The sequence below is a fragment of the Sipha flava genome, unplaced genomic scaffold (assembly GCF_003268045.1).
Source record: "Sipha flava isolate LNK unplaced genomic scaffold, YSA_version1 308_pilon_pilon, whole genome shotgun sequence".
Taxonomy (NCBI): Eukaryota; Metazoa; Arthropoda; class Insecta; order Hemiptera; family Aphididae; genus Sipha; species Sipha flava.
The window spans coordinates 286,262-309,672 of NW_020272985.1; positions in this window are offsets into that span (position 1 = coordinate 286,262).

Below are 23,411 nucleotides of genomic sequence, written 5' to 3' on the forward strand. Positions count from 1 at the left end.
ACACCGAGCTCACGTTCATTATTTAACATAATGTTCATCGTTGAATATTATTACAATTACGGGTTATCGCAACAGACGTTTTCGTATTTTACATGAAACGATTTTATTTTTCAACGCTCTATGTGTTCATGCTTGGATTAGTGCAAAAACAGATAGTGTAACACTCATACTTTTAATCACAAAAATGTAACCATATTATGTATGTTTTTATAACACGTGTACGATGGGAAATAATATTACTGTTTGGGTTGTTGTCGAGATTATAGTTTGTAACTTTCTATCTCGAATAATTTATAATATGACTGTTGCAGTTGTGATGTCATATTAATTTAATTTTGTTCATTAAAAGTAGTTATGAAAACGAATAAGTGTGCGAGATGAAGTATTGCAAGCAGCAGTGCCATTGTTTTTAGTATACATCAACGAATGTTACAAAATAATTGGATGGGCAAAAATTGCAGTTGCGACTCAATAAGCTATTTCAAAATCGAGTAGGGGATGAATTGACTAGAAGTGTTAGAGTAGGTTAGATAAAATCAGCAGTGCGTTTAGCTCGAGTCTTTTTAAATCGGGTTCCACGGGCTCAGCACGTCATCTCGATAACTTTTTCATTCGGGAATTTGAATAATATTTCGGTTTTCCAATCACGTTCCATTACAATATACTTATATTATATTGTTAAATGTCCGTGTCTAAATAACAAAATATTCGGTTAAATTAATATATTAGGTACTTTTATTATGTATATTAACGGTTTCAATTTTAAACTGATAAATTGTCTTTTGTGATGATTATTGTTAGTTAGATCTGTTTTTAATTTCTTTATTAAGGCGTTATGTTAGAATAATCAACTTATTCACAGTTTTCGATTAACGGGTATATGTGTATCTATCTATCTATATATATATATATACACCCTTTTTCTGAGAAACTCATACTAGATCAATATTTTATTTTAAGAATAAATTTGGTAATGTCGCATATGTCGATGCTTCCCGCAGTGGTTGAGTCACACGACCACTATAGAAAATCCCTTATTCACGCGTCTTCTGTCTTTTCAATTCACTTAACTTAATTAATCATGTTTAGAGCTAGGATTTATATGCAATAAAAAGCTGTATAATATGCATTTTATTTATCAAAATATGCAAAAATGTGCAAAAACAAATTTTTATTATTTATAGAATTATTATTTATCATAACTTGTTATTATTACATTAAATATTAGATTATACTATTATAGTATATATATGTCGTACCTACTAATGAAATTAAATATTTCTTTACTGTCTCACAATATAAGTACTAGACACCTGCATGGGGCCAGGGCGTTACAATTTAAATCCAGGCCGAGCTAGGATTTTTTTAAACAAGACATGGACCCCGGGCCACGACCCGACCGGTCAGGCTTTTAAATTTTTTTAATTTATTACTATCCGGGTTGAGTTTTTTCAGAATGTAAAAAAGTTGTATAAAAATGTAGTTATAGTGATAAAACATTCATTAGGGCCGAGCTGGGGTTTGAAAAATATCTTTAAGGCTTTAGGCCCGTTTTACATCCGAACATTCATACGTGGTGTTTTTTAACTTACATTGTTCATACGCGCCCTCGTTAATTCGACGTGTATGAATTTAAATAATGTAATTTGAAAACGTCGCGGACGATACTGTCAAACGGGTCTTATACGTCGGCAGAAAATCTGGACCGGGCTTAACATTTTTGATTTGTGCAAACCTCTAATAAGTACGTAATTAAATAATGTGTGCATAATTATATCGGTCGTCCCCCCTAGATAAGGTTACATATGTATATAGTATATTTACGACAGTTCGAAAAATAAATGTTCATTAAATAAATATCATTCAAAATTAGCAATATTATAAAAACTTGAAAATTTAAATTTAAATATTAACATAATTAACATGATTCTCAACAATTTATAAATATGCAATTATATGCATTATGATCATATTATGCAAAAATATGCAAAATAAATTGTTCTATTTAATCGACAATAGGTTAAATCGTGGCCATACTAAAAACCAATAAATTTGGACTTAAGGAAAAAAACATGCAAATATTTATAAATCCTGGCCTTAATCATACTAATTGCAAAATGTATATACAGTTTTTTTAATGTGTCTTATGCTTCTTGTGACCTAGATTTATTGTTATTGACATTTCTTAAAACTACACTTACTCGTATTATTGAATAATCTTTTAAATATGTCGTCAAAAAAATTTAAAACCATATACTAACTAATATATAACTAATAAAATATAGTTCTGTTTTTCGTCAAGTGTTGCCTAAAAAGGTTTTCTATTCAGTTTTGAATCTTTCCCGAAATGATGTATCATTAAGTTATTAAATGAGTTTTTATTAAAATGACTTGAAACTTTCGTACTGTTTGCAGTTACTCAACCCTTCAGCGCCAAAGCGTTATTAATTTGTTCTCGGTGCACGAGATAAGAATTTAATTTTCTGTCCGTATTATTAAATATTTATTGAAAGAAGTGGTTTCACAAATATATATCGCATTCACATGCGTAATAACACAACTCGTTCCATACTAGTAGTGGGGTCCTCATATCACTCCAACTATTATTTCCTCTCGTTTTATTTTTTGTTAAAATTAAAAAAATTTTAAAAATAATAAAAACATCGATCAGATATTTACGATGTATATATTCGTTTCTATCCGTGGTCCCTATAGAAATAACCAAATATGACTCCATAGAGACGTTCTTCAAAATTTAAAAAAATTGTCGATGATGATATTTGCTGTCTTTTCGAATGTATCCTTATAATCGAAACCTGTACATATATTACATCGTTTTACATTGTTTTTTATTTTTATTACATTATTTTATATGTCCACGAAATGATTGTGAAAACTAGAACGCGTAGAAGTAGTTGTTATTAAAACACGCTAAAGATTATATGGATTGAAAGAACAACGAAGTAAGCAGTACTAAATAGAATACAGGACAAGAGAGCACTTTGGTACACCATAAACATTTAAAGGGACAAAATGATATCGAAGATTGTCATAGAAGGTGACGTTGAAGGTCATATCGTAAGAGATAGACTAAGGATTGGAATGTATAAAACACATTATGATAGCTACGGGGTAGAATAAGTATAAGGAGTCAAAGGATCTGATTAACGACAGGGATGCACGGATCCGTAGCCAACCAACAAAACATAAACACATAAATAATGAATCATAATAATAATGAATAATAATAATAATAATAATAACGATAACAATATTATGCAAAATGTAGTTCACGTGGGGCGAGTGTGAGCTGTGAAAATCGGAATTCGTATACGGTGGTCCCTGGCGTAAAATCAGATACGACGCGGACGGCAGGAGCGAAACGAACTCACCAAAAGCAATCAAGTTGTTTGGAACGCTCGTAAAACCGCGTATCCGGTTGTCCACGTGTTGTACACGTAACGATACGCACACATGCGCACACACACACACACACACACACACACACACACACTCGCGCACGCACACGCATGCATACGTACGCGGAAGGGGTGTAGTTTAGGGTTAGGTGTACAATATTGATCGCCACCCCGCTCCGGTCCATTTTCGTAATCAATAGCCGCCGGCGTCGTCGGTCGGTAGCGCAACATTTTCGGTACGCATCTAAAAGTTAAGCCTGATGAAAAAGTCGCACAAATGTCCCGTGCATATACGTATAGACCGTCTCTGTCCGGCGTGTCACGTGATCCGAAAGCAATTTATTTCGCTTTACCCGGTACACCCGTCTACTCGGTATATTTTATGCATCCTACCGTAATAATTATAACACTCGCGCACACACACATCATCATCGTTTTGAATATTTTACCTAATTTTCCAATTTTCCATTCCCGTTGATCACGTGTAATGGAGCAACTAAGGTTTTATATTTGACGAGCTAATTATTTTTTTTTTATGTATGGTAAATGATTCTTAAATTTAATTAGTACCTGTATCTATTATTTTAAGGATAGATAAATATTTGGGGGACTAAACTCAGTGGCGGACTAGCCCAGATGGAGAGTGGGTGAAGTCCAACGGGACCACTGTCGTGAGAGGCCCATTCGTCATGGTGCACTTTTAATAAAAATATATTATATTATAATTTTATATTAAATTATGTTATAGTTACTAAATTAACAATAATAGATAATAACACATAAATACACAATCCTGGGGCATGATTTTTTTACATAATATTATTATTTACTTGTAATATCGTAGATATATCTACATTTTGCTAATATACCTAGTAATCTATAGCAAGTATAGATCTTGATCAATTAAAACTGGAACTTCAACATTTTTCAAAAGTCTACCCATACATATCTAATCCAGTAGAGAAAAGGACAAAATTAATATATTCAGAGTCCGAAACTGAAGAGAAAAGTGACATGGAAATCGAATTAGAAAACAAAGAAGTTGATGGGATCTATAAAAATGTTTCCTTGTAAGATTGATAGTGTGAATATTAGTTTTATTTACAATGTTTATTTAATCATGATCAATAATACGAGTATTGTTGTTAATGTTTTTCAGGTAATGCAATTTACAGTAACCATGACAAGAAAAATTCCTTGCATTGTGTCTAAGTTTGATGTATAATTTAAATTTACATGTGTCTGCTTATACTACACTATGCGAAGCATATGCATTTCTTTAACTTTATAGTTACAGAAGTTATCTGAGAACGTACATTTAGTAAGCTGAAATGGAAGCAACAAATTAAAAAATCCACTCCAAAAATTGTAAAAGAAGTCTTGCATAACTGTAGTTATATTATTTTTCCTACAATTCATAGGTTATTGGTTATATTAGGAACATTCTCTGTCACTACATCCGCAAGTACAGTTCATTTTTAACTCTCCGTAGAACTAAAAGTTATTTAAGAAATACCGTTGGGGAAAACAGGCTGAATGGCTTAGCTTTAATCAATATCTATAGAGATAATATCTATATATATATTATAAATAGGTATATTATACCTATATCTACGGCAAAGGTTATTGACAAACTTGCTTTCCAGTGCCGTCGCTTAAAATTCAACTAGGTAATCATAATATATATCATTATATTCATTTTATTCAATGTTATGTTTTTTATGTATTTTTTGTAGTTGCTTAATTATTTTATATTGTTATTTATTTTATATGATTTAGAATATAAAATTTATTATTTTAGTTATAAAAATGTTATAAGCCTTGTGCACATCCATATTATAATTATTTTCATTAATATTATAATTCATATCAATATATGGTATTTATCATACAAGGGTTCTGCAAGTGAAGTTTTTTACCTATTATAAGACTATTACATTTTTTAAAATTCCCGTGATATGAATACGTCTGCATATGCAAATGCCCCTGATATAAAAATAATTACAAAAAAAATAATAATTATTATAGGTCTGAAAATACTGTGACAAGTGGGATAAACTCGTCGGTATAAAAATATAAAATAATAAATAATAATAAATATAATATAACAGCGATGGATTAAAAGTGCATAATAAGTATTTTTGTATTTATTACAATTGGATACATAAAGTTAGAATTTTTAATATCACGAGATATATTTGGAGCTATGTAGAAAAAATTTAACTGCTCACCAGTGTATAGCTACGATGAATTAAAAAAGCTGTGAAAAAAACGATATGTTGTGAATTTACAGATAAAAACTCATATTCATTGTCCAAAGTTCTAAGCTACTATCTTACTATAGCTTTTAAATGGATAAAGTGTGTTCGTACGTATTTTAAAAATGGGTTGAAGCTCGATTTTAATCATATCGTATTGTAATCATATCAATTATTGTAAGCCATATTGTAATCATATCGATGTCATCAGGTAGATACAGTAGGGTAACGTGAAAGTTTCTGGTATTAACTCTTCCAAAATGTGAGTAATAAAAAAAATTTAAATCCTCATAATTTCTTCCTGTAGCCAAAAAACATGGTGAAATTGATAATAATGCATGGATCTTTCCAGGAATACTATATTTTTTTTTTAATCAAACGGCGTAGACGTATTTTATTTTTTGTATAGAATCAAATACGTGGTCCGTCATCTGGTTCAAATTTTAGTAGACAGTTATTTATTTTTAAAGATTTATGTAACCATGAATTTCAATTAATGATTTTTTTTTCTGATCGAAATATTTAACGGAGCTTATTAGATAAATTAAGCGGTCGCAGTTGAAACTAAATTGATACATATATGGTAATTAGAAAACGCGCTCTCAACAATGATAGTTTTGAGAGTCAACATAGTTGCTTGGCTTGCGTATGGGAACTTGTCACTGCCTTAAGATATCACAAGTATGACAACACGAAGCCAAACAGCACAAACGTGGTCGACATCGAAAGACCTCCCGGCCTTATTGGTGAAAATAGCCCTTCTCAGGGCTACCCAACTGACAAACGTGGAACACACATGACAAAATGGAAAAACAAAATCAACAAAAAAATGTACAAAAAAATACAAGACAATCAGCCACGCTGTGATACTGCAAGTATTAGAATAGTAAAGAATAATTTTAAGATAGCTCAGATTAACGTGGAAGGCTTGACCCGAGCCAAGACTGACATTTTGGGGAAAATATTTGGTGACATGGATGTATTTGTGTTACAAGAGACCCACATACCTGATGGTGAAACAAACCGCCTAAAAATAAATGATTTCTATCTGGTGCATCACATTGGCCATAATAAACACGGGTTGGCAACATATGTAAGCCAAAACAAATCGTTCCAAGACATTGAACAAGTGGCCGGTAACGAACATACGGTTGGTATTCGCATTGGTAACCTAACCATATTCAACGTTTACAAACCCCCTCCCAGCAAGTGAACTGCTGCCGTTTTGCCAGTCAGTGAACATCCTGTAATATATATCGGAGATTTTAACTCCCACAATACTGAGTGGGGATATTCCACCGACAATGAAGAAGGTGAAAGACTTTCGGACTGGGCAGAAATTAACCACCTTAAACTGATCTATGATGCCAAAAAAGGAGGCACTTTTAAATCTGGTAGATGGGGTACGACGACATCGCCGGATCTCTGTTTCGTGTCGGAGGACTTTAATGGCCTACCTCTAATCGTAAACAGAGAAATCAATAACCCTTTCCCAAGAAGCCAGAACTTGCCAACCATCGTGACCATCGGTCTTATAATCCCAACCATAGACAAACCTTTTATGCCTCACTGGAACCTGCGTAAAGCAGCATGGCAAGAATATTCAAAATACGTTGATGATAATATCAACCGAATTGACCCCATACCGGACAACTATGGCAGATTCATCAACCTAATAAAGACAGCTGCGAAGAAATCGATACCTGGAGTCCATAGACATAACTATATCCCTTGCTGGACTAAAGAAAGCGAAGAAATACTAAAAAATTACTATGATAATAGTTTATTTACTAGAAATACATTTACTATGATAATGACAGATTAAGCTGTACATGAAACTATAAAAGTTTAAACATTTAGGAAATTCTTAAATATGTGTATTATAAAGTTATAGACAAAAGCGCCTTCAAAAATGACCAAAAACTACATGAAAATCTGATATCGTTTATACCAATAGTTCCTGATCTTTTTGTATTCGCATATTACTTAAACATTTTGAAAAAAATTCACATACCACTCGACTTAATATATTTTTTTTTTTTTTTTTTACTCATCAACAAATAAAATGACATTATTTTACATAAATGAAGCCTTTTTTATAATTAATTTTAATAATTTAAGTTACATAAATACATACTCATAACTTATAAAAAGTAACATAAGGTTTTGCTCCATGTTGGTAACTTAAAGTCTTAAATTGTCTTTTGTTTATTTTTGTCTTACGCTATACTCATTTGTAAAATTAGATTAATGATAATAGAAATAAAAATATAATAATTCTTTAAAAAAATTTCTCTGCGTACCACAGATTGGGAACTGTTGGTCCATATGAATAAGTTCACTTTGGGTATTTTTGAAAATATGCTAATTCTAAGGATTTAATTAAAGGTAAATATGTGATGACATCAATTTTAACTTTTGATGGAAATGTTATTCATATAATATAACTAAGGTATTGTTTTATAGTTTTTAATCGTTTTAAATACCTAACGGCTATCATCTAAGGTTGCAATATTTTATACTTAGGTACTTACTTAAATTACAGATGTAGTGAGTACGTGAGTGCATGACGCATGAGTATAGTAAATTTCCAAGAGAGTTCATGTGCTAGTATTATGATTTATAACAATTGATGTAATGTTGACCATTAATGAGTAATGACTAATGTGCGTGTAATATTTTCTGAATCAAAGATTAGATATAAGCTAAATTAACAATAGGAAATTAAAATAAAAGTGTTGCATCCAGTCAATTCAGCAGTCTCCGTGTTATAATTAAAATAATAGATTAAGTTAATGAAAATAAAATATAACCATAATATAACATTAAAAAAATATTTCAATTTCAAAGTTAATAATACAGTTATAATATTTTAACTTATTTTCTTGATTTTTTTTATTAAACACAATTGATAATTATTTTTTTTGTAATTTTTGGTCTTATACATTATAGTATTATATTATATATTCTCTATGTGTATCGAAAATAGCACATATTATTGAACGTTAAACGGTTTTCCGAGTGTAAGGCGAAAACGTTTTTAGAATATTAAAATGTATCGAACGTATATAGTAACAGCCATAATAATACCAATAATAATAATAATAATGGTTTTGGTGTTTTCGATGGTGGTGATCAGATAAATAAAATTGAACGCCTTTGGAGGTGAGGACGAAATGTGCAGGAGCGTAGGCGTCGCCAACTTATAGGATATTGAAATGAACTATTCACGTAGAGTTTGTACTATTTCAGATTTTGAGGATTTATTTTTGCCAATCAATTAAAAAACATAAAATATAAGCCATTGGGAGGAAAATGTTTTTTCTCTTTACGTTATGCCCACGGTTTATACTGTATATCATTATTTCTTAAATATAGAATCTCATATGCGAAATTTGCTTGGTATTTATTTTTAAGAAATCCGTCGGTCGGACAAACGAACTAATAATTTATTCATATCAAATAATAACGTGCACAGTTATTTATTGTACATTCGCGTCAATGTATACAACATGGTAGTTTTCTATGGTCTAGTAACACATGTTTATTAGGCTTCGGTGAAGTTATCGCTCCGAAAACAGTTTTACACGGACATTTAACCACGGTTGATATGGGTTTCTAAAAATTATGAGTTTGGAAAAAAATAAAATCGAAAGCGTATATTTATGATTAACATATCGGCTTGAACAAAACTAATATATAATGCATGTACTCTAGTATCGAAATACTTTATAGTTTGTGGGCGTCAGAAATGCACGACGCATAATTCAGTACTTGTCTAAATATAGGTAACGTTACAGATTAAAAATGAAGCACTTCGAGATGTTGAATAAACATGTTTCAATGTATAAATGTTAAATTTGTGTCCGATGTTAACAACTTCTCCGAAACGAATTATTTTATTCAAAAACTATTTTATATACAGCAATAGTTGTGTGTAACAACGATATATATATACACGTATGTATAGCATACATCGTAAAAATATCGTTTTTCGGTTTTACGACGTTCGTTTTAAGTTTCATTTTCGATTTTAAAGTGTATGCATACAAGTACTCACAAACATATTTTTTCCTCTGCCCATGGAGAGCTAGCGCGCTCAAGCTGAACTTACTTAGCTACGTCCACGAGAAACTATAAAACCTTACGAATTATTGAACCATTTCCAGAACAGTTTTTTTAAAAAACAATGCGGAGCACTGTTTATAACTTTTTTAACGGCGATATCCGTTCAGGGCTGTTATTGCAATACGGTAAAATGTCATTTGAAAATATTTCCGTACGTGTTAAATGTGAGTACTGAATTATATTCTGTCGATTTTACTTTTTACGAAATAATAATAATTTACAGTAATAATATTTAAGATATTTAAAAATGATTATGCTACGTATACTGTATCGGCGGGTCGTATTATATTTATAAACAACACGAATGTGGTGTTTATATATCAGGGTGATACGTTTTTTATTCAGAACAAACTTTATATGTATATCTATCAGAAAATGGACTCGAGGTCGCTCGCATACACCAATGAGTAAGACTACACGACAACGACTGATCATAAATTTGTATGATCGTGTAGGAATCGGACATCGACACATCATTATTGAAAAATACAATATTATATAAAAATATTATAAATATATAATATTAAATTATAATAATAAAAATAATTATAACTATAACGATAATAATAACTTATCACGCCAGCACATATTATAATATTATAATAACGTACATTAATAGTCAGTGTTAGTTAATAAATTAAATGTTGAATGGTATTTTAGTAAAAATCATAATTAATGTTCTTATGTGCATTACATTATACATAATTAATTGACATTATTGACAAACGCGTTAAAAATAATCATTATTCCATAACATTTACATAAGAAGGGCATTTAACTTCATACTTAACACCTTAATGTAATTATTTCAAGAATTTTGAAAACATATTATTAGTTGTAAATTTCACGAATGTTTATTATATAAAGTGTATACTGGATACGTTTTCTAAAAAAAAAAAACAACAATATAGCGTTTAAATTACTTTATTAAATGTATTCAAAGCGATTATAATATAGATATCATTAATTCAATACAATATGATGTATGCATGGTCATCATACATCGAAATACAATGATGCATTAACAATTTTCATACATACGTTCTAATTTTGTGAAGGACGTTTTAAATTATTATTATATTAATATTATTGACCACATTAGAGTTAAAATCATTCGGTTGATAATTTTAGGATAAAACATAGACATTTGGATCTATAGACACTCATTATTATTTATACGTGTATATAAATAAAATAATATTATTTTAAAACCTTGTTGATTTTTCCACGTTTAAAAACAAAAATTCGAATTGTGTTCAATGCGCTTTAGTGTAGCATTGTATATATATTAGAAACCGTCTATTTTTATTTGATAAAATATGAAGGCAAATGCTTTGGGCGTCTACGAGTTGGCAAAGTGACCGAGTGTGGCAATGAAATGACAACGATAATAACCGTTCGATTTGGACTAAATCATAAGACTAAGTACTTTTGAGACTCGTACTACTTGCTAACATAACCTCATGTTTTTAACATTTCAGAACCTCGTTTCTACGTGTATAGGGTGAAATGTCAGACAATCATAAGTGTGCACATGGGATATTCATGGTAGGCACTTAATAACTCTGGAATTTTTCCTCACCACCAAAATATTCAATATTATCTCCATAATAAATAACCATATTTTGTTCGACACGTACGTAAACGGTAATTATAAGAATATTGGAAAAATGTAATTATTAAGCTAAATTAATACCTAATTGCTTTACTGTAATGTGTTAAACGAAGGAAAAAAATAAAATAAAATTTAATTTAAGTTACTCCATTCAGATTTGTTGTTAAAATTGGATGTTAATGTGTTGTGTATGATTACTCTGCCTGTAATGTCTGAGCATACTTATGCTAGAAATAAAAAATTTCAGGGAGAGTGTAATAATAATACACGATATTGTAATATTATTAGTCATCGTGACTGGATGCAGGAGTATAATAGTATATAAAACCATGTATTGTAATGCGATTTGTTTACAACCTTCTCATAAAGAGAAAGAGAGAGAGAGAAAGAGAGAGGGAAAAGGTATTATTCGGAAACGAATTTGAATACTCCGATGAGCTTTTTTTTTTTAAAAAAAAATTGGTTTATATACACATGTAACGGTATTTTATGTTCCCGATAATGTAAACACCGCTGTTATACTTATAAATACATTATAATGTAATGTATGTTATTGTCTGTAAGGTTACATAAAATGCTTTCAAACGGTATTGAATACCAGAATAATTTCATAGTCATGTGGGCATAAATGTAATTTTTTGAAACCGAGCTCGGTTAGTCGCGTCCTAACGTCAAATGTATAATTCGAAGCGTATATTATATAGTATTATATTTTATTTTACCAAAAACTGTGTATACGTGTAAAAGTGTATATAAGTATAACATATAAATCGTTCACTCACTATGGGCACGTCATCGACATTCGTTGCAAATGAAGACCGACAGTGACCTGGTACGAACATACACATATATTCTTTATGAATGAGGTTTTCCTGCGAAGAAAACGAATCGACAATACTTTATTTCGTTTATTTATATTCCCTACTATATACACGTTTGCAGTTTTATTTTTTTTTTCACAACTGTGTACTTCTCTTCTGCTGTAGCCAAGCTTCGATAATCAAGATTTCATTACGCTGATGTAAAACACTATTACATAATGTCTGTGTCCGTGGGTTTTGTGTTGTCGATCCTGTGCTGAAATTAGTGGGTAAGAAAAGAACATATACTTGTAGCGTTAGTAACAGGTGATGAGCAGGACATGAAAATAGACAACGAGTCACTGGGATCAGGATCATGCGGAAAAGGAACCGTGACCTATATCAATTCGTCAATCACGTAGTATAATAGGTATTGTTTATTTAATTTTTTCACTGTAAATCCAAAAATGGTCCTCGGTAGAACGTTTTTCTTTGATGTTTACATTTCTTAAGTGATTGCGCCTATTGACCTATAAACTTTTATTAAAAAAAAAAAAAACATAAGCCTCGCGGACGATAAAAAATATTGTTATTTCAAACGAATTGTTCCGAGAGCTATTGCAGCGTTTATTCTGTAGTTTAAATTCGAGATCCATGGAAATAAAACACAAGGCCGATTAACATAATAAGTTATTTTTGTTCTATGTGCGTGTTTTTTTTTTTTTTATGCGTTGAAAACCAAACGGTTACGAATTACAATTTTATAGTTCTTCAAGCCAAAATGTATAAAGAAATATCGATGTAAGAATTTTTCTTGAAGAATAGTGATCATATATTACAGGGTTAACCACATACAGTCTACAACTAGTTAACAATTTAAAAAATAAAATAAAAAGTATATGATTGAGAGCTTTCATAAAAAGAGTAAAAAAAGCTATTTATAAAGCTTCATAAAAAAGCTTTCATAAATTTATTTATTATTTCAAATATTTTTGACTTAAAAGTTGAGACGACGATATATTAATTTCTGAGTTTGTGAAGTATGTATGTACATAATATTGGTTTTCATACATTGTGTACAGTTCTATTGAATTTTAATTTAGTATTGTAGTTAATAATATATTGTACTTTATTGGTATGTTATTTTTCTTAGCTGGTACAAGTTTTGAGAAAACTATATGTAAAATGAAGAATCTTAAATGGGTCCAACTAAGAAACGTTTTTGGAATGTTATAATTAGCATACTAATTATATTGAAATATATTACATTTTTAAGGGTAAAAATAATAAATGCTCAGTTACGCAAAGACATAGACGGTTACTTAACATGAAAATAATTATTATAATCAAATTATTTGAAACGAGAATGACAAAATTATATAAGCGTTAATTAAAGGTAAAACAGTTAATTTACTTTGGCCGACGATAGAAATTAATTAATATGTTAAATTAATAAATTATTATTAATGGTAATTTTAATTTTGATCGTTCGAAAAAATGTCTACATACTCGTACAAATTTTAAATAGCTTTGATAGCAATTTATTTCCGAAAAAGTCAATGTTTTTAATATATTTATACATTTCGTTTATGAAAATTAAAATAACATATAGCAATAAAATTAATCATAGTTTTTTATTTTTATTACATGTATGATGTAAAATTGGTTATAATGGTTACTATAAACCAAAAAAAACATATTATTTAAATAACTAAAGTTGTCGGTCTTGAAATTAAACTACATTTTTTTCTTGTATTGATTCTAATACATATTAAGCTTATAATATGAGCTATATAACATTCATATTATAAATAAAAAAAAAATTAATATTTGCGTATTATGTGATCACATTATTCGTGGTAAGCACAACGATTTAAGCGTAGCAACGGTGTTGATTGTGTTTTCTAGAATTAAATTCGAAAGAATCTATTGTTCATTAGGTTCCCTATATTTTGCATACTATATATATAAATATTATATATAAGTTAGTATATAAACCGTCAAGATAATTCTGACTGGAGCTAAAATTAGTACTTAAGTATGTTTATAACGTTTTTGAAACCTTACGAGCAAATAATAAGTAATCGGAGAATACAACTTTATTTATTGACACAAACGTCTTCAAAATGTTCGTAGTATTTATTGGTATAGACTTTTTTTATTATAAGTAATCATACTGGTACGAATAAATCAAAAGTAGATATTTGATTAAAACACATAAAGTAAATAATTTAATAATGTTAAAAAAAAAATCTATGTTCTGCAAGATTTTAAATTAAATCTCGGACAAGTATGTTTTTATTGGTTTTAGTTTTAATATTAGTTTTTAATTATATCTTACCTTAGTTAATTTATTGAACGTATGTAATTAAAAAGTTTGATTTTCATACATCATTAAAATAACCATCAATATAGTCAAGCGGAATAATTTTGAGGGTTTTTCCGAAAGTGTGTCAACGGTGATCAACTTTATTTGAAAGTTTTAAGAGAACTTTGATACATATGAAATTTTAGTAGGTACTTACTGAACTATATCGTAATTATATGTTCTAATAATTACATTAAGAATTCTGTACTGAAGTTAACTTAGGTTGTAAACCAATAAAACATTAAATTCTCATATAAAATTATTTGTAGTAGAATACCTTTTATAAGTAAATTACAATTTAAAACTAATTTTAGGAATGGTATAAAACGAAAATTTAATAAGTATGTGAAGAATTGGCTTATGTTCCCCTAACATACGAATAAATAAATAAATAAATCCTTAGACAGGAGTATTATTATATTTGTAAAGTATGACCAGTTTCAAATATAATAATTCTCCAGGCTAAGCATTTATATATTTATTTATTTTTATATTAATTTAAGAGTATTAACTATTTACAATGATAATTTTAGATTCTGAACAGAGTGATGAATGTATTGATTTTACTTTTATTTGGTGTGTGTTTTTTATTTCTTTTTGTGTCTGTCATAACCTTTCGGAGCAGTAATATTTCTTCGATTTTTGACTTCACTCCCGTTTCTGAAAGAAAAGTGAATCTAGTTCCTAAATCGTACTTGAAAAATAAATTACTTGTATTAAAAAAAATATAAAATATATATATATATATATATATATAGGTTATATAATATATCCTATAATCTAGACTGATAAATCATCTCCGTTCAGAATCGTTTTTCGTATACAATGATACCTATTATTGCATTCAAATTTACTCGTAATACATCCATTATAATGAACTAATCTTCACCCATACTATACAGCAGAGTGAGTTTCTGGTTATTGTTTAATTTGTATTAAATATTTTATTATTTAATTATTTATAATTTTAGTTTAAACAAAAACATTGCAATTATTTTCCATAATTATCTTCTGTTAACATTTAATACTTAAATATTATATTAATAATTGTTGAAAAAGGTTTTTAAAATAATCAGTTAAAACTGACTTCACTTTTAATTATTCATAAATGTCCATAAACTTTTATTTTCTAATTTAATAATATTTGTAAATTTAGCAGGTAGAATTACAATTTTTTTTATTATTTTATAAAATTATTTTTCAAATTAAATAGTATCTATAATTAATCACGTTCACCGCAGATGATCTATTTACATTAACTTTTGCTATTGAATATACAGTAGTAAAATTTAATAGTCACCCGGAGATAAAAATCGATATAATTGTAGAAACGTATAATTTCTTAGAAACGTAATAAAAGTAATACGCTAAGGTACATAGTAAAAAAATGCATAAAAGTTACATCTTATAAATCAACCGTATGGGATTATGTTACTAAATGCTTAAGATGTCAAACGAAAAAATATTTAAGTGAGCCACAAATTTAAATATATGTTTATATATAGTTTATTTATAAGCCGCGTTCGGTTTTTTCAAATTTTAAACATTTTAAAAGAAGATAAAAAAAACTGTAAAATGTCAATAATTTTGCAATGTTATTTTCTTAGGAATGAATATCGACAGCTGAATTCTTAAAACTGAACTAAAGTTAAAACTGAGGTGAAATATTAAATTTCTATTCATTTTAAAATTCAGTCCATCATTTTGATATCAAGAAAAATTAAATTTCATCTAAAGTTTTGAATTTAAGCCTTTGTTATAGTTTTTTATAGGAACTATATTTATTATAATGCGCTTTATGATTTGTTTATTACACACTTATTATATTCAATATAAAAAATCTTATTTTTATTTTGTCAAAATGGTATTATAATATATAATAATATATCATGTAATATTTTCAGTTTTAATTATGATTTATTAATAAACATTTAGGACCTATAAATTATAAACGTTAAAAGATTCTCATTTATTCGAATTTCTGAAAATTTTATTATTTATGATTTTTTTTTAAAAGGTTCTATTTCTACAGTATTAATTTTTTTTATTTGTGAAATAACAGCAATATATATATATATATCATATAATTGTACGGACCAATCGGTAAATGTATAATTATTGAGTTATTAAATTTTGTTAGAAATTAATCCTAACATATCACAAAATAAACAGAGCCGTTATAATATTAAATTGATATTCGAATTATGGAATTTTCGGTGAAAAAAGAGAAATTTGTTGCTCAGCAATGCAATGGAATCGTAATATCCGTTCTCCATAAACATGGAAATTCACTCTGTTTTATTTGTGTATGTATCTATACAGACACAAAAAATATTAATATATGCGTATATAGTCGTGCTAAAAACGTGATTTTTTTTCATTTGGAAATAATATTGGTTATACCATGATTTGTGTTATTTTATTTTGCCTGTGTATCAGAGCATATTTTAACGTATAAAGTACGTAGCGTTAGTGTCTCCTAGTGATAATTGAATGCTATCCAGTGGTGGAGTTTTATGCCACTAACCTACACATTCTCATAACGACCGTAATGACAGGAATTGATTTTCCCAATATGTTCCTCTGATAGACAATTTTGGTGAAATGTCATCCAGTGAAAATTATTTAAAATATATTCTGCTGTATATAGGATTTTTTCTAGAAGGATTGCTCCAATCAACACCAAATAAGAAATAAAAATGGGTTCTAATTGGTTTTTTTTATTGCTCATCTTTTGAATTTCTCAACAGTTTTCCAAATATTTGAGAAAAATGAAAAAATAATTATAAACAAATTAAAATTTTAACTGAAATTTAAATCCTCACTACTAACAATCATAAATTATTTTATCACGCATTATTTTTTTTTTTTGAGTTTGCTTACATGATTTCGACCTGTAAGATGGCTTCGATTATCATAGTTATACGTGCTTTTTAAACTGGAGAATTACAAAAATTTTCTATAAACGTTACAAAACGAAATTTTGACGAAATTATATATTTCAACTAATCTTTATTATATTCGAGAGTAATAGTACATTGGTTTCAAGTTTAAAAGACCATTACCATTTGCCCATGCGTATTTTCATCAGACCATCGTCTCTCATCCGACTTAGTTTTTTTTTATTTATGTTAACCATAACGGAATTTTTCCATTTTGCGGATTTCATAATTTGAAATCGGTATGGTGGAATGGTTTTAAGCACATGTGTATTTATTTACGATTATATAATTCTTTATAAATTCGCATTTAAAAATGCACGTACAAAATGCTTAGCAATGAAAAGGTGCTTATAATTTACATGTAATCATAAAACAAAATTAAACGAAAACAGAGTTTTTAAACCTTTTAAAGCGAAATTACTTGGTTCAAACGAGATGTATGCAATACCACTAATCACCGTACTTGAATTATTTTTTGATCCTAACTAGAGTAGAGGATGTATTTTACGTTTTATTTTTGAAAAAACATTTCGCAGTAGAAAAATTAAACTACACATATTTCATGTTGTATATACCTTTAGGTTTATATTGAAAATGAATACATAAATAAATATACATACTGAAAACGTCCAAGTAACCCGACTGTGAAGTCTCCCCCGACCCAGGAATTACCCCGTTTTTTTATGCTTGAACTTTACTAGAGCTCTTATTAAAATAAATTTTAATTTTTTTTGTTGTCAATTGTCAGTTAAATATTCTGTATAAATAACTTTGCTCATACGTATACATTATGACGTTTACGTAATAATATATATCATACATATATATATTATATATCATAATAATATTCATATGAGGCATGGTTAAAAATATTTTTAAACAATGTAAGTGTTGTACAACAATACTATTCGTTGACCAATGCAACGCGAATTGACCTACACTACTTTTTTTAATAAGATTAAATGTGGTTCGCACATGCGGGTCATCTTTGTAAGGATTACATGCATCGAAAATTATAAAAAAAAACAAAAATACTTTAAACTACGTAATTATTTTATTTTCCTAATAAGCAAATGCCAAAATAGAAGTCTAAAAAAATTTAAATACTCTTTAAAAATAATATTTAATTTTACTCGAAACACTGGATTATAGTTAACGTACTAAAATTATAAAAAAATGATTGTTTATTTTATCACTTAGGTCTTTGTTTTTTTTTTTTTTTTTTATTTGATTGAATATTTTAATCAATCTATAGAAACTGTATTATATTCTTAGAGAAAAGATATGGAATTTTACTCGTAAAACTGTATGTATTCTATAATTATAATACATGCATCAAAAATGATAAAACAAATAAAAATAATAAATTATAATACGGATACGCATAAAATTCACGTAACAATTTAAAAAAAAAATAAAGACAGTAAATTATGATTATTAGAAAGGATAACCGTTTAAGGGATTTGGTAGATGTGTTTTTTTTTATACGCATTATGTAAATCTAAAAGACGTAACTATTTTGGATATACATATATATGTGTACTACGTGTGTTTTTGTGTATTTATACCTGGCTCCAAAGTGCACATCGTTAGGTTGTAAGTATTGGAAAATGTATTAATCGGTTATAGTTTAGAAACATAAGTTTTTTCAAATATTAGCAAATTATCAAGTCAGAAAGAACATAAGTCAACTGTTAACTTTGATTAATATGGTAAAATATATTGTAGGCCAATATAACAAAAAAAAAAAAAAAAAAATAGTATACATGATTACTCCGATTGAGTATTTTTGACAAATAATTTAGATTTATAGTATTGTAAATATTCATACGTATATTCGATATTTGTGGAGAAAAAATATATTGAATTTAAATGTTTATGTATTAGTATGTTTATTATATTTATAAGCTAATTATTGTTTTATTTAAAGATGGTACAATCGAATTCTACAAATATGTTCTACATAAAACTATCAAATAGTTAGCGAATTTGCTAGATAACAAACGAATGAAAAATATTTTGATTACAACTAAAACGCTATTAAGATACATTTTTAAAAGCTTCAAAACTGTCATTTCTAATAGTTGAACGTTTTTTATATTATTCCGTGTTACATATAAAACTATATTATCATACATAATATATGTCAGTAAATACTTATTGAACATATTAAGTAATTATAATGTATTGTAAGTATTCTTTTAATAAATAAACTTTTAACATCTTATGACTACAATATCATAACGTATAGTCCAGAAGACTTAATTAATTTGAAAATAAAAAAGTTTTTTTTTTTTTTTTGGTGCTTTCGTAAAAACTTTATATGAAATATCTGATCAGATAACCAGAATAGTATATATTTGTTACGTTCTGTTATATACAGTATTGAATATATTCGTATATTTGATTGAAGGACATTTAAATTTCGTGAGTCAGCAGTGAGCATCGGAGCTTCCTGTGGTTAATTTTATATACAATATAGTTTTATATTATGTATTATAAGTGTATATTTGCTCATGCCTTTCTTTGAAAAATATCTAAGAACGTGCCATACTAGTCCTTTCGAATGCTCTGCAGAAAAAAAAAAAAGAATAATAGTACTTCAAATTGAACACGAACGAATTTCATACGATTTCGAAACGGATATTATATTGCGAGTATATGCATCTACGCGTATCATAATATAATGTGTACTATGTATTGAAGGATAAATATATGTGTACTGGTCTACTCAGGTCCGCGTTTTGTCACTGAAAGATCACCTACAGGGAGCCATGTAATGACTTTCAAAACGAATATATTATATTAAGTACATTATTATTGTACGATATAATTTGCCAGTAATCCGAGGGCTTTTAACTCATTTTAATTACTTCTTATGAGAGTGATCAATCATTGTGTCCAACGTGTTCTACGTTTAAGTGCGTATATAAATCGAAATCGGATTACTCGCGAATAGTAGACTCGGGGGCAGACCGGAAACTTTTCATTTATTTTAATATCGTTACTGATTCAAGTAAGTAAGAGAGGAGCGCAGACTAATTAAGCCTTTTATAAAAAGTAAAATCTTTTTACCATAAAAAAGCTTTTAAAAGGTAAAGAATGATGAATTTTTTAGGAAATCAAACACTCAGAAATCAATGTAGAATATACTAAGATTAGTAGTAGGTAAACCACTGTAACAATTGTTACATATGCTGACAAGACATTACGTTCCTCCCTGCTTTATACGATATTGAATATTGTAAGGCTATGGCCAAATATTAACATTGGGGAGTTGGGAGTTCACGGTGACTACCATCACGCATAGGAACTCCTGGACAACTCCATATTTATATTTTGTAAGTATCAATAAACCTTTATGCAATAGTTATTAATAAACCAATCTCCACTTATTTGTAATATTTATATCCCAAATAACATCTATGCTTCCAAACTACTGTAAAAACATAATCAAAAGGACTTGAAAACCTTCCCTGAATAACTCATATCTAACTGGTCACCCCGATCACGTTACACCAGGATGGGTTAGAACATCTCACCAAATGTTAGAAGACACCGGACTTAGAACACATATGGAGAAACGAAAGTAATTATAAACGATGGCAGAAAATGGAGAAGAAGAGACATCAATGTTGTCATTTGACTAATCTTAGGAATGAAAAATAAACAAAAAATCCGATACGTAACAATTACAGCGTACATTAATAGAACAATATTATTATATTGGTTGTATTGGAACGCATTCGTTTGATTCGGAACGGCGGACCCTGGTTAAACCGTTCTCGTGTCAGGCGTGGATCTAGAACTCGAATTGGGGGGTGGGTCAATTTTTCGAAAGTACAAAAAGATAATGCACAGATACAAAATAATAAAAGTAAATTATTAATTTAAATTAGAACGTTATGAATATATGAAATTGTTAATTTCGAAAATCAAATAACAAAGTTTAATTTTTATTGTTTTATTTTTCCAAATTTAGAAATTATATTATCAACATTTATGGGTATATTCTTGTGAATATTGAGCAAAACGTTCTCTTCCCATGTTTAAACGAAGCCATGTATTAAGACACCTGAGAGTAGAGAATGATCGCATGTATAGTATTTTTTAACAAGTTATTAGAACCTAAATTAGCGTTTAGCGGTGCCATAGCAAGTATATGGTTATATATACATACGGGTAACGGAAAGGGAGTAACCGAATTGGTTCCTGTTTGAAAAAATGTATTTCATTAGGTATAGTCGAATTGGTTCCCATTTGTGTACAGGTTAGGCGGGTCAGTGCATGGAGAGCAAAAAACAAAATTTTAAAAGCTATATGTATGACATATAGATACAATTATTATATCGATAAGATAGAGTATAAAAATATAATAGATATAATATAGATTAATAGAGACTAGCAAATTACTAGCAAACAGGAAAGAAATAACAAATACTTGGAAAATTGTATGACCGAGTACATTAATAAGAAGATTACGAGAGTTGAATATTTAAAGAAAGTTAGCTTAAAATTTGCTGGTTCAAAATTCAGTGGTTTTAAAATGTATTTATTATATTTTATTATTTGTATTTGCATACCTAAGTGATGACTAGTTAACTTTCAAATCAACGATTTAAAATTGTACATATTTTATTATTTTTTTTTAACATACATTAACGCACATTAACCAAGCCTACTTTAAAGTTGACAATCCTAAGCCTGTAAAATTAAGAAGGAAAATGTGCGTAATTAAACGAAACCAATTCGGCTATACCTAATAAAATACCTTTTTCAGACGAGAATCATTTTGGCACGTGGGGTTGGAGCTCGGGAACCAATTCGGTACCAGCTAATGGATTGACAATAATCTTATCTAAGATAAGTTATCTTTCCGTCGAAGGTCGAACGCTCAAAAAATTTCCGAAGATTTACCTATTATTATATTTATATTTATTTGCCAACAATATTATAATCTATCAGTAAGTTTATAATCACTATTAATATTCTTAGAAGTTGGATGGAAATTATGATTTTATGAACAAGTGGTGATGTAGTTTAAATGTATATAAATATAATATATATATATAATATGTTGTATAACATTTTTATTGCAAGAAAAAATCTAATTTAAAATAAATTAAAACCGCAATTTATGCATATTTTAAATTTTAAATAATCAAATAAAAACGGATCTAATCTTGATGTTTTTCTGTTGGGGGTCATGACCTCCATGACCCCCCTGGATCCGTGCCTGTCTCGTGTGTACGTTCGGGTTCAAATCCGTGCCCGTGTACTTTAGCCCGAGATGCGATCGCACGTGGTATGTGAAATATTCAAAACCCCGGGGTTCGATATTAATACGAGGACACCGATGTTTTTTCAATTCATCCTTAACGTTTCTATTCGTCCCCGGTTCTGTGCCGCCGCCACCGCTTCCGAGCCGAGTATTTCGCATGATATTTAAAAGTATTGTTTATTATGGTTATCAAAAAGTACAAAAAAAATAAAATAAATAAAAAATGTTTCCCGGCGGACGGGGCACGGGTTGCGGGATCAATAGTTCGCCACCGTAGTGTAACCGACGACGACACTAACGACTCGAAGAGCAGCCGAGCCGGCGGAATCCTATCTAAATACGTTACGTGCATTATACATATTACAGATATTCCTGTACGATATTATATATAACCGTTCGAACAACATATTGTACACCGTTCGTAAACAACCCGGTACCGCAGAACCCACTCGTCGACAATAATGTCGCTGCTGTATTTTAGCGTACACGATATTTTTGGGAGAGAAATGGAATTGAAACACCGAGTAGACCAACCAGCTATACCGCGCGAATACCGTTTTAGTAACGGAATATACAACGTTTTAGTTGACGAAGCGCATA